The 11,495-nt window shown below is 31.4% G+C and overlaps 1 pseudogene; it reads right to left on the bottom strand.

The window, feature by feature from the left end:
- Window positions 1-8,835: 8,835 nt before the first annotated feature.
- The window catches only part of LOC102895487, a 14,544-nt pseudogene continuing 11,884 nt past the window's right edge, over window positions 8,836-11,495 (bottom strand).

The raw sequence follows: 11,495 nt of genomic DNA on the forward strand, positions 1-11,495 counted from the left end.
AGAATGTTTAATGTTAGCCATTCTGGTGGATGAATGGTATTTTTTCCTCTAGATGACTAATAAGTTTGATTAACTGTTGATACATTTATTAGACATCTTTTGAAATTTAACTTTTGAATCAAGGAAGCCAAATTTTATTAATGGATTTTCAATATAATGGTCAGTTCTGTGAAAGTTTATATTTCTACAAGATAGCTATAAAATAAGTTTAATTTTTCCTATCTAAATTGTCATGAAATCATGGAACTGAAATGTTTTTATAACCAAATCATACAATTTCCTTGGCAGATGATGATATAACCTTTACAGGAATGTCTGTATTGTTTTTGAAGCAGTCCATTTCATTTGGGGAGAGCTCAAATTATTATAAAGGTATTTATTATATTGATTCAGAATCTGCATTTATATAATTTTGCTCTGATGACCCAAATATTGTTTTTTGAACAATATGGAATAAATTGACACTTTCCTATTTGTAAAACCTTTACATATTTGAACAGAGTTATTTCTTCTGTGCCCTTTAAACTATGTATGAAAGCTAAACCTACTTCTCACAACCATTTCACATTTGCCCTGCTTGCTAGAACATTTACTCTTCTACACATATTTCTATGGACATACATGAATTTGTCGTTGACTTTCCTAATCTGTGATGTCTAAAATTACATTGAGTTTTCTATGTGTCATCCTAAAATGCTGAATTGCAACCACTGTGATCTATAAACAATTATTAATTTTCAAGGTTGAATAAGTACTATAATTAATGGGAAGTAGCTCTGCTATCACAGGAAAAATATTCTATAGAAATGGAAGTTGTGATTTAATGAAGAGCCAAGGACAGCGTACTTTTATAAGAAATAATATAGTGTGAGTGGGTAGTGAATGAAAGTGGTCATTGAAAACATAAGTATGTATTGGTGTTTGCAATCATATTCATTTTGCATTAGACAGTTTAGAATCTTAAAAACATGTAGGATGTGGATTTAGGTGAATGACTTTATATTTTCCTTGAGAAACTAGTTTTACTATATTTAATTTAACATGAAGAAAACATGAAGGTAAGTAAAAGTACTGGCACATTTGAGTGTAGTATATGCAACCTAGCTCTAATGTCAGGTGTTATTACTTTTATTAATTTGTCGAACTCATCATGTGGCAGGTTCTGGTTATTACATATTATTTTTCTTAATCTTTACAATGCAATTATTGCAGTTTTACAGGAGAAAATGAATGTCAGAAAGGATAAGTAATTTGTTCAGAATCATATCTAAAGTAATCAATGGAGCCAAGTTTGAATTTAGGTTTTTGAAACTCCAGTGTCCATAAACTCCTTTATGTACATGTATATTGTATTAGTTTTCTACAGATGCCATAAGAAATACCACAAAATGAATGGCTTAAAACATTTATTTTCTCATAGTCTGGAGGCTAGAAGTCCAAAATCAAGGTGTTGGTAGGGTTGATTCTTACTGGAGTCTCTGAGAGAGAATCTGTTCCCTGCCATTCTTCTACTTCCTCGTCATTGCTGTCAATTGTTTGCATTCTTGGCTTGCAAATGCATCTCTCTGTTCTCTGTCTGTGTATTCAAATGATATTCTGTCTGTGTTTAAATTTTTCTCTTCTTATAAGGACATTGACCATTGGATTTAGGGTCCACCTTAATCCAGTATGACTTTGATTTAACTTGAATACCTCTGTAAAGACTCGTTCTCAAATAAGGTCACATTCACAGGTATTGGGAGTTAGAACTTCAACATATTTTTAAGGGGACAATTCAATCTCTAACCTGCACACGTGGGAAAATAAATAATACGCACTCATTTGTATTTGGATATAGTTAGCATAGAATAGCAAAATAGCATATAGGTACCAGATGTTTCTTAAGTCAAAAATAAATTTTTATAATTAACATTCTCAGTACACTGTGTCTATTCAGTATTCATAGATGTACAGCAGTTGCCAATGGTAAGAAAATGAACTTGAATTATTTTCAACTATTTGCAAGCACCAAAAGCGAATTTTAAGTCTTAAGTACTTAACAATTATTGAATTATTACTTCTGAAACAACTACAATGTTTTCTCTAATTTAAAAAAGCTTTTCCAGCATAAAATTTATTATCATTTTTAAGAAAGTCAGTATCTTTATAGATAAATGCCCATGAAGAATGGCTCGAAATTCATGGCTTCCAATTGTCATTAACTTATTTTATTTGTTTATAATATCTGCTTTCTTTAAATAAACCAACATGGAAACACCCTTTGAAAGCACAAATATGCATTGTGGATACAAATTAGATTTACCTTCCACTGAAGAGCTATAGCCACTATTTTTTTCATTAGAAAAAATGTTTAATTGTGGCTAAAAACTCAATACATAAAATTTACCATTATAACTATATTTAAGTGTACAGTTTAGTAATGTTAAATATATTCACATTATTATGCAACTTATCTCTTGAACTTTTTCATCTTGCAAAACTGAAACTCCATACCCATTGAACAACTCCCCATGTTCCCTCTCCGTGGTCCTTGGCAACCATTACCCTACATTTTATTTCTATGAGTTTGACTGCTTTAAATACTTCATAGAAGTGGAATAATACAGCATTTGTTCTTTTGTGACTCGTTTATCTCACTAGCATAAGATCCTCAAGGTTCATCTATGTTATAACTTGTGACGGAACTTTTTCGAAGGCTTAATAGTATCCCATTGTATGGATATACTACATATTCTTTATACATTCATTTATCCATGGACACATGGATTGCTTCCACCTTTTGGTTATTTTGATTAGTGTTGCTATGAACATAGATATGCAAATATATCTGTGAATTATCTGATATGTGCATATATATACATTAGCTAAGTTCTAATCTAAGGATATTGGAAACTTTCTTATGAAGGTAAGCCAAGAGACAACTGTGGTTCAGATGTTTTCTGTCCTTGTGTGACTCTGCTGCCCCAATGCATTTCAGTGCTTACATTTCTTCTCTCCCACATTGGATAATAGTTAAACTTGGTTCTCTACCCTCTAGCCTTAGAATATAGCCATTTCTATAAAAAGTTGAAAAGTAGAAAAGGGCTGCAAATGCCAACAAACGTCTGTGTATCTACCCAAAGGAACTTTGTTAAAAGATATGTAGAAATTTTACTGATTCAATCAACATTCAGTACATGTTTATTGAGGGCCTGCTATGGGTCAGATTCTATCAATTGTTTCAGAATAAAACTGAGTAAATCAGAAAAAAAAATCCCTATCCTTCTGGAGCTTATGTTTCTGTGAGATCTATAAGTATATATAATGGTGATGATGGTGATGGTGATGGTGATGGTGATGATGATGATGTGCCTATTTGTGTATTATATGTCAGGGAGAAATACATACTAATGAGAAAAAGAATAGAAAGTGTGAAGGGGGCATAATTTTCTATCAGGTAGCTAAGAAAGATCTAACCGAGGTGACTTCTCAGTAAAGACCTAACGGAGATCAAAGACTGAACTATGTTGTTGTCTAAGAGGAGAGTCTTCCAGGCCATAAGAGCAGCAAAGGCAAGCGCCCTGTGGTGAGAGAAGCCTACTGAGAAGGTCACTGTGACTCAAATGGAGGATTGGGAAAAGAATAGAAGGGAAAGGGATGGAAGCAAATGAAGTGAGGGGGGGTCCTGGGACTTGTAGGTTGTAATTGAAACTCTGGCTTGTTCTCTCAGTGAAATGGGAAACTATTGTGGGCTTTCAAACAGAGGAGTGACACACTCTGATGTACGCTTTCACAAAATCACTCTGGCTACTGTATTGATTAGGCCATCTTAAAAGCTGGTCGGTCTCAGTTAATGTCATGTGTATTATTATTACTTTTTTAATGAAAGAAAAGGATACATTTTGATACATAGAATTAGGCCAACAGAATACTTTCTGCTGGAAGTATTTCAATGTTGATCGCCAAATATATTTCACGAGCCCACTTTATGTAAGGCATTGTTCAAGACGTTGCGTTTAATAGGTAAATGATGTCATCTTCCTTCAAGAAACTCACAATTTAACTCTAATACAAATTTGGTTTCATAGCAGAAGTAAGAATAAATAGTAAGAGAATTGGGAAGAAGAAACATTTAATTTAGCCTGTAGGGATCTGGGATAGCTTCATAAATGGGAATGTATTTGACTTGAACCAAGAAGGAGTAACAGAAAATTGGCAAGTTAAAAATGCCTTTGTATTGAAAATGCTGAAAATGTATAAATACTGTGACATTGAGCTTCTTTGTTTCAAAAGAAAATTTCCTAGTTTTACTCAAATGTCCTACATTTTCATACCCACATATTTATATGGTGGTCATATTTTTTAATGGATTTCCAACATAATACTGAAAACGTATTGAATACTAGCTTTTTGTGGAAAAAATCAAAAAACTCCCTTCAAGTTACTTATCTGCCTTTCTATTGGGTCCATAGTAAGGATAGGGAGAGGCAAATGATCAGATCGATGAAGGAAAAGGGTTTATTTTTTATACTGTCATTTTTCTCTCCTCAACTTCATATCTCCCTCCCTACTTCCTATCTCCTTCCATTTTCTTCTTCTGTCTCTGCTATTTTGTCTGACTCTCCTCTCATCTTGGAATTCAGTGTATGAGATGAACATAGTACATAAATGCATGTTATTATTTATATTTTTAACTGACTTTATCCTTTTTTAAAAAAGTAAACATTTTATAAATTCTCTATTTTAAAAATATTGTGAGTTATTATTAATTTTTGTTTCCTGTGATTCAGTAATCCTGGACAGGAAAAATTTTTTCTCAATTTAGTCATATTATTTTATAGGTTATATGCATTATCAATATGTGGCTGAATACAGTTTGTTTGCAAGATGTGGTTCAGCTTTTGGTCTACCCCTTCCTTGTTTTAATGATTTCTGCTATGAATTCATAAAACTGACATAAATTTGTCTTACCTCTATTAAACAGCAGTTCTTAAATATATAAAGTGAACTTCAAGAGATGATTTATTCATTTAATGACTTTTAGAAATAAGTATTCTATTTTTAAATTTACTATTTAGAAGGAAAATAACAAGGAAGTTTTGAGATTATTTCTAGTTGTAAAGAGAGACTGTTTAGGGATGACATTTGCACTTGAGAGGTGCTGCGGAAATGGGTTCATCTAGTTAACCTTCATCCGAATTGCCATCTTCTACTTTATCCTATGAAACAACTGGTGAAGGAGAAAATGTTAATTAGGAAGCTTTTCAAGATTAATTTTTTTCATTTTCAGAAAGTGAAGTGTTCGCCACTTTCCATGTTAAATAAGGTTCTTCACTTGGCAACATAGGCTTTGCTACAGTAATTGTGAGCTCGCAGCAAATACTTGATGGTGGAGAAGACAAGTGCAAAAAAGCAATTTTTGCAACAGCCAACCAGAACAGCCTGTTCTGTTCCCAATAAATTAATGGATTTAACCTTGCAGCTGTAGCGGTGTTATTATGCAAATAGTCTGTGAGTATTATGAAAGCCAACTGATTCTCTATAGAGAAAGTTGTTTCTTTCTTCCTGAGAATTCTAAGTGACTAGATAATTGACACATTGTGTAACCATGTTAAGTGAAGGGAAAAAATATTTTCAGTAAATCTACTGAGTTTTATTTTATGTTCCAGTGTTTTCAGCAATTTACAGAGGCTTTTCCTTAGAACAATATTATTTAGCACAGTAAATTCAAGTGTCCACAGACAATCTCCTAGAAAAGGAAGGAATGAAAAATATTGTATGGCTCTTTACTCTGTGTTATGTTGATTTTAATTCAGGCAGAAATTAAAATTTCCTTCAATATTATTCAAGTGTAGTGGTCCGATCATGCTGAACGTCTTTGAAGCAATATATTTGCATTCCGATTCATGATGGACTAGAAAATTGTGCACTAATTATTTGATCAAGTTGATAGCCACTTTGGTTTTTAAAGCTGATCTTAGATTTATACCATATATAAAACACTTACAGTTGAAAGTTCACTCTCAGTAATTGACCAGTTGTGAAGATCACTCAAAGTGCTCTTCACTAGATTGAAGTTCCGTGGTTAATGAAATCGTTGATGATTTAAAAATATTTAAAACGAGTAAATATAAGAGTGGGTTCATTGGTGTCTTTATTGTGGTAAGGCTGTAGTCAGTTGATCAGGGAAATGATCTTGGAAATTAGTTCAGTTATTTCATATGAACAATTTGCATATATAATTTTCGGTTTTGTCATAGACAGTATTTACCTTATGTGTGCTTTATATTATTAGGTTATATAAATCAGTTTTTAAAAATGTACTCCAAAATGTTTTATAATTATATGTACATATACATATATTAGGGATTATAATAACTGCAGCTTGAAAGACTTGCAGTTATTACATAATTGAAAGATCACAAGATTTGGAATCAGAAGTCCTAGATTTTTGTACTTTGATTTTTTTTAACCTCTTAAAGATCTTTTCTTACACTATAAATAACAACGCCTGAGAATAGATTTAAACTGAACGATATATGTAGAAGAGCCTTGTAAACTTTAAATCAGAAAATAAATATATTATTTTTATTTAATGATATTTATGGTCTTTAACTTTCAGTAAACTGTTTATACACCAACATTTTATTTTGAGTTAATAATTCTTACATTCGCATTCCAAACACAATGTTTTGACATTTTTGCATCTCAGTTTTAAAATTTTTAAGTAGTAAGTGATAATAACAATTAATCAAATTTAATAAGGATAACATTGCCATTGATTTTTTAAAACTATGGTATATATAATGATTCATTAAAAATCTTGACTGATGATATAATCATCATTTGTCATGCATACCCTTTAATTAATTAATTACATTCTAGCTATTCATCCATTCATTTTTACTTTCCTATATTTTTATAATTTGAATATTTTTATACACACTATTCAACTTTTATCTATGTAAATGCTTCTCTTCTATCATGTCACTCTGTCTTCTCTTAGTTTTGCAGTGACTCCATCCTGAATTTGGCATTTACCATTTCTTTATTTTTAACACTTATGGTTTGACACATATGTTTGTGTCCATAATCAATATATTGTTTCATTTTGCATGCTTTTGGACCTTATTATCATGTTGAATTTCCGCTCTTGGGACTTTCTTTTTCATTTAACGTTATATCACTTTGTTGTTCACATCACAATATTAATATATTTATATATACATAAATCATGTCATAAGTATTAATGTTATTAATTTTCACAGCTTTATTATATTTCATCATGTGAATATACCATTATTCATGTACCTATTCTCCTGTGAATGGCATTTGGTTTCTTGTTTTTGTATTTTTTTGTTTGTTTGTTTCTTTTCTTTCATATATCCAATATAGGCAGTGCTTATCTACAGTCTGTTCTCATTATTCATGGTAGTTATTTTTATAAATTTGACTAGAACACTGACTTAACCAATACTAAATCATTGCTCCTAGGGGAAATACAGGTTTAGGTTCCTGGGACCCTCTAGTCACAATATTTTTCTCAATCAATCAATATATAAGCTTGTTTTATGTGTGATATAGTTTAAAGACAACTTATAAAATGTATATTGTTGATTCGTTAACATTGAACTCATAGACAACATTATAACTCATGACCGAATGAAGCTTACCTAACATATGTATTTTCTCCATAAGTTTCTTTATAGCTTCTTACACTTAGGAATAGTGCGTATCACTTCAGCTCTACATGTGGGGGCTTTTATAAACAGCACACGCACACACACACCATAAAAATGTAAAAACGATGTCCCTAAGTAGACCACAAAAAGGACACATGTTTCACCTCAGCTGTGAAGGTGCATATAGGACGATGTAAAATTTGTCACTCTGTACATCCCTGCATCTTCAAAGAACAACAAAAGCGAAGCAAGTTACCAGCACATTTTAGGGCAAACTTATAAACCAACATCCACAGTCAATTACAATGGCGTCCATGTCTTTAACTGAAGTGCTTCTCAAACACTAGCTTGGTAAATGTTAGATTTTCAGGCCCACCTCCCGTGATTTCGATTTAGTAGGACTGAATTAGAGCCTGAGAATTTGCATTTCTAACTAGTTTTCGGGTTATGCTGATAATGCCAGTTCATGGAAAATACTTAGCAGAGCTCTTAGTAAACAGGTATAATAATTCTCTAAAGCATATACCTTCCTGGAATTGCCAGCTCAAAATTTGGGCTAAATTGCCATCATATTTTATGCTTACCTTCAGTTTTATGTAAGATGCCAATATCGCATACCATTTAAACACAGAGATACCTGTGAATGTTCTTCTGTTATGTCTTGGATCTTTACAAAATGTGGTCTTTGGCCAAAAAAGAAAGAAAATCTAAATATATTTAATTGGTCACATTTTCTTATTGGAATTTTTTTCATTACCAAAAAGGATTTATTTGTTGAAAAAAAAAAGGATTTTTTTCTGGCCTGCATGCCAAGATGGAGGAGTAATTATAGAAGGGAAAAGGAAGTTAAGGGAAGGGGAAATTAGAACCACAGAGCTTTATTATGAACAGTTTTTCCTGTAGTGTTCTCATGATTACATAGAGTGTGAGAACTTCTATAAGCCCTAGCTCCTCCCATAAACTCTCCTCACTGATTTATGTTTGCTTAAAGTTCCAGTTGCTCTTTATTACTCCCCTTTTGATCAAGATCTTTCTCTAAAAGCATCGCTGAACAACAGTCAGGTCTTCTACCTTCAGCAACTTTTTGTCCCTTGATGTGAGGAAGGACCTCTTCTGGGTGTCATCTCATGTGTCAGAAGGAAGGTGCATGGATAGAGAACAGCTCGTGTCCAGGTCAACAGGCAACAGGTGCAGAACGTTCCAAAGCTGGTAGGGTTGTTCTTCTTGGAATCCCAGATGAGTCCCCAAATGTCGACTGAAAAATAATATTAATTAGGTGTTTCACCACCAAAAAGGATTTATTCAGGGGAAAAAGAAAGGGTTGCAACCTAGGACATGCAGATGTGGCAAGCCACTGTGCACACTTATTGGAATTTAGTAAACTTGAAATCAACAGAACAAGAAAACAAAAACAAAGATTAAAAAAAAAATAAAACACCTAATAACACCATCAGAAAAAAATCTTTTCCATTTTGGGAAAACAAAGTAACAGAATATTTTGCTAAATGGCCCCAGATTTAAGAGGAATTTGGAATAATGAAAAGCAAAATTTTTATTAGAAAAAATACCTTACAACGAATACAGCTAAAGCTGTATGGAAAGAAAATGTATTATATGGTCTAAAATATTTAAATTTTAAAAAGACTGAACACAAGTAATCTAAATGTTCTAATTAATAATAAACCAATAAAAAATTTAAAAAGTAGAAGATAATAAAGATAAAACTAAATAGAAAACTAAATTCATGGAAAGGATGAATAAACTTAGTACTTTGGACATATTAAATTGGACAATGGTAAGCCCAATTAAAAAAATAAGGCACAAAATGAAAATATAAAGTCAGGTTATAAAAGGTGCAAAAGCCATAGTACAAAAGATTTTGGAATACTTATGATGTTATAAAACATTTATATAAAAAGTGTGAAGTTCAGAGAAACTGCAAATTTTAAAAATTCTCAATAAATAAAATGTTGGCAGTCAAAAGATATTAAACTAATTCCAGATGTAGTAGTGTATGTTCCAGTAATGGAAGGATAAGTTTATATTGTAAAATTAGAAAATTAGAAATTCACCAGTATAATCTATTATGACATCAAATTAATATACACAACAAATGTGAATTTATGTATAGAAGTTGGGAAACATTTGATAAAATGTATGAATACATTATTTATTTGCACAAATTTTGGAATTTGAAAATCTAAGTACAATATTAAGTACATTTTCTTTTGATTCAGCATTGTTTCTTAGGTTGTTGTTAATAACATCACCACCTATACACAAAAAATATGTGATATTAATAATAGGAAAAAAGAGACAATTGTTATTTGCAGCTGATTCAATAGCAGGCCTGGAAAACTAAAAGTAGGTTAGAACAAATAAACAAGTAAACAGTTTAAAGAAAAAATATTTTTTAAAATGTACCTTTACTATTATGAACATTTAAAAATTAAAATAGAAAATACAAATTTCATTCATAAGAAAGGAGAAAGTTATAAAGCACTTAAAAATTTTACACAATTGGCTCAGAATCACAAGGTTCACGTTGTAACATTGTTAAAGGATAAAAAATTATGTGAATAATTATAGATGCTTGATTGATATGAAAACATGCTGTGTTTCTAAATGGAGAAATTTAACACTTAAAAAAAAATCAGTCCCAAATTATTATGGTGACATATGGTCTTATTTTTGGAGCTTAAGAAAAGCATGGGAGAGTATAGTTGACTGTTCACATTGGTTACTTAAAGGTGTTGAAATTAGAAGGGGTAGGGAAATGCTACTTATGCTTTATTCATCTGTATTGAGTTCTTTCAGTAAGCTTTTCACTTTTGTCAAATATAGTAGGAATTCTTTTGTTAAGTATGTGTTGACTTTGGATGCAGATGGCTTATTTTTTATTTACTAGCTACATTTCCTTTGGAAAGTCACTTTACCTATCTAAGCCTCAATTTCTGCATCTTTAAAAGGGGGATAGTAACTCTCTATGGTTGATGTGAGGATTAAATATGCTGTATGAAAATCTAAAAACATAAATAGTGGAGCAGAATGTACACTCTTAGTAAGTGGAAGCCATTCTGTCTTGTATAAAAGGAGCCTTATTCTGATAGTGCTTCTTGTCCAGTTTTTGTTTATTTAACAGTTTTCCCCAAGGGAAACCAGATCCTAAATAGAGCACTGAACTTAGTAAATTTAAGTATAGGATTGGCACAATACTGCATAAGTAATAATGTTTTAAAAAATAGTTAATGACCAAGATGTTATTTAATTAATTTTCATAACTTTTTATTATAGGCAGCCTGACAAATTTTTATCTGCAATCACTTATAAAATAATTGTTAAACCAGCAAGCTCTTAGAGTTTGAAATATTGCTGTTTCTTGACTTACACAGGTACCTGTGTTTTGTTAATTTACCTAAAATACATGATATCCCTGACATATGACTTAGAAATTTATTTAGGGAAAAGATACATTCTCTTACTACCTCCTGGTTGTCTCAAACTTTTTGATAAAATATGTACTTGGAATCATGGTTCTCATCTTTGTAGTGCATGAAGATGGACAGCACTCAATTTTCAGAGTGTGGACACTGGCATGTCATTTGACTTCATTATATTGATAATGTGTTTTTGTTCATTTCCAAAATGTCTCATTCTTGAAGCATGCTAAAAAACTAGGAAGATAACCAGATATTTCTTATTGAGAAATAATGTAAAAAAAAAAAGTAGTTAATGATTAAAAAGCACTTTATAGAAATTACTTTTATTTTTAAAAGTGTTATGAAACATTTTTGTCTCTTAGACTTAAATATACTTAAATATATATCAATTAGA

The sequence above is a fragment of the Pteropus alecto genome, unplaced genomic scaffold (assembly GCF_000325575.1).
Source record: "Pteropus alecto unplaced genomic scaffold, ASM32557v1 scaffold33, whole genome shotgun sequence".
Lineage (NCBI taxonomy): Eukaryota > Metazoa > Chordata > Mammalia > Chiroptera > Pteropodidae > Pteropus > Pteropus alecto.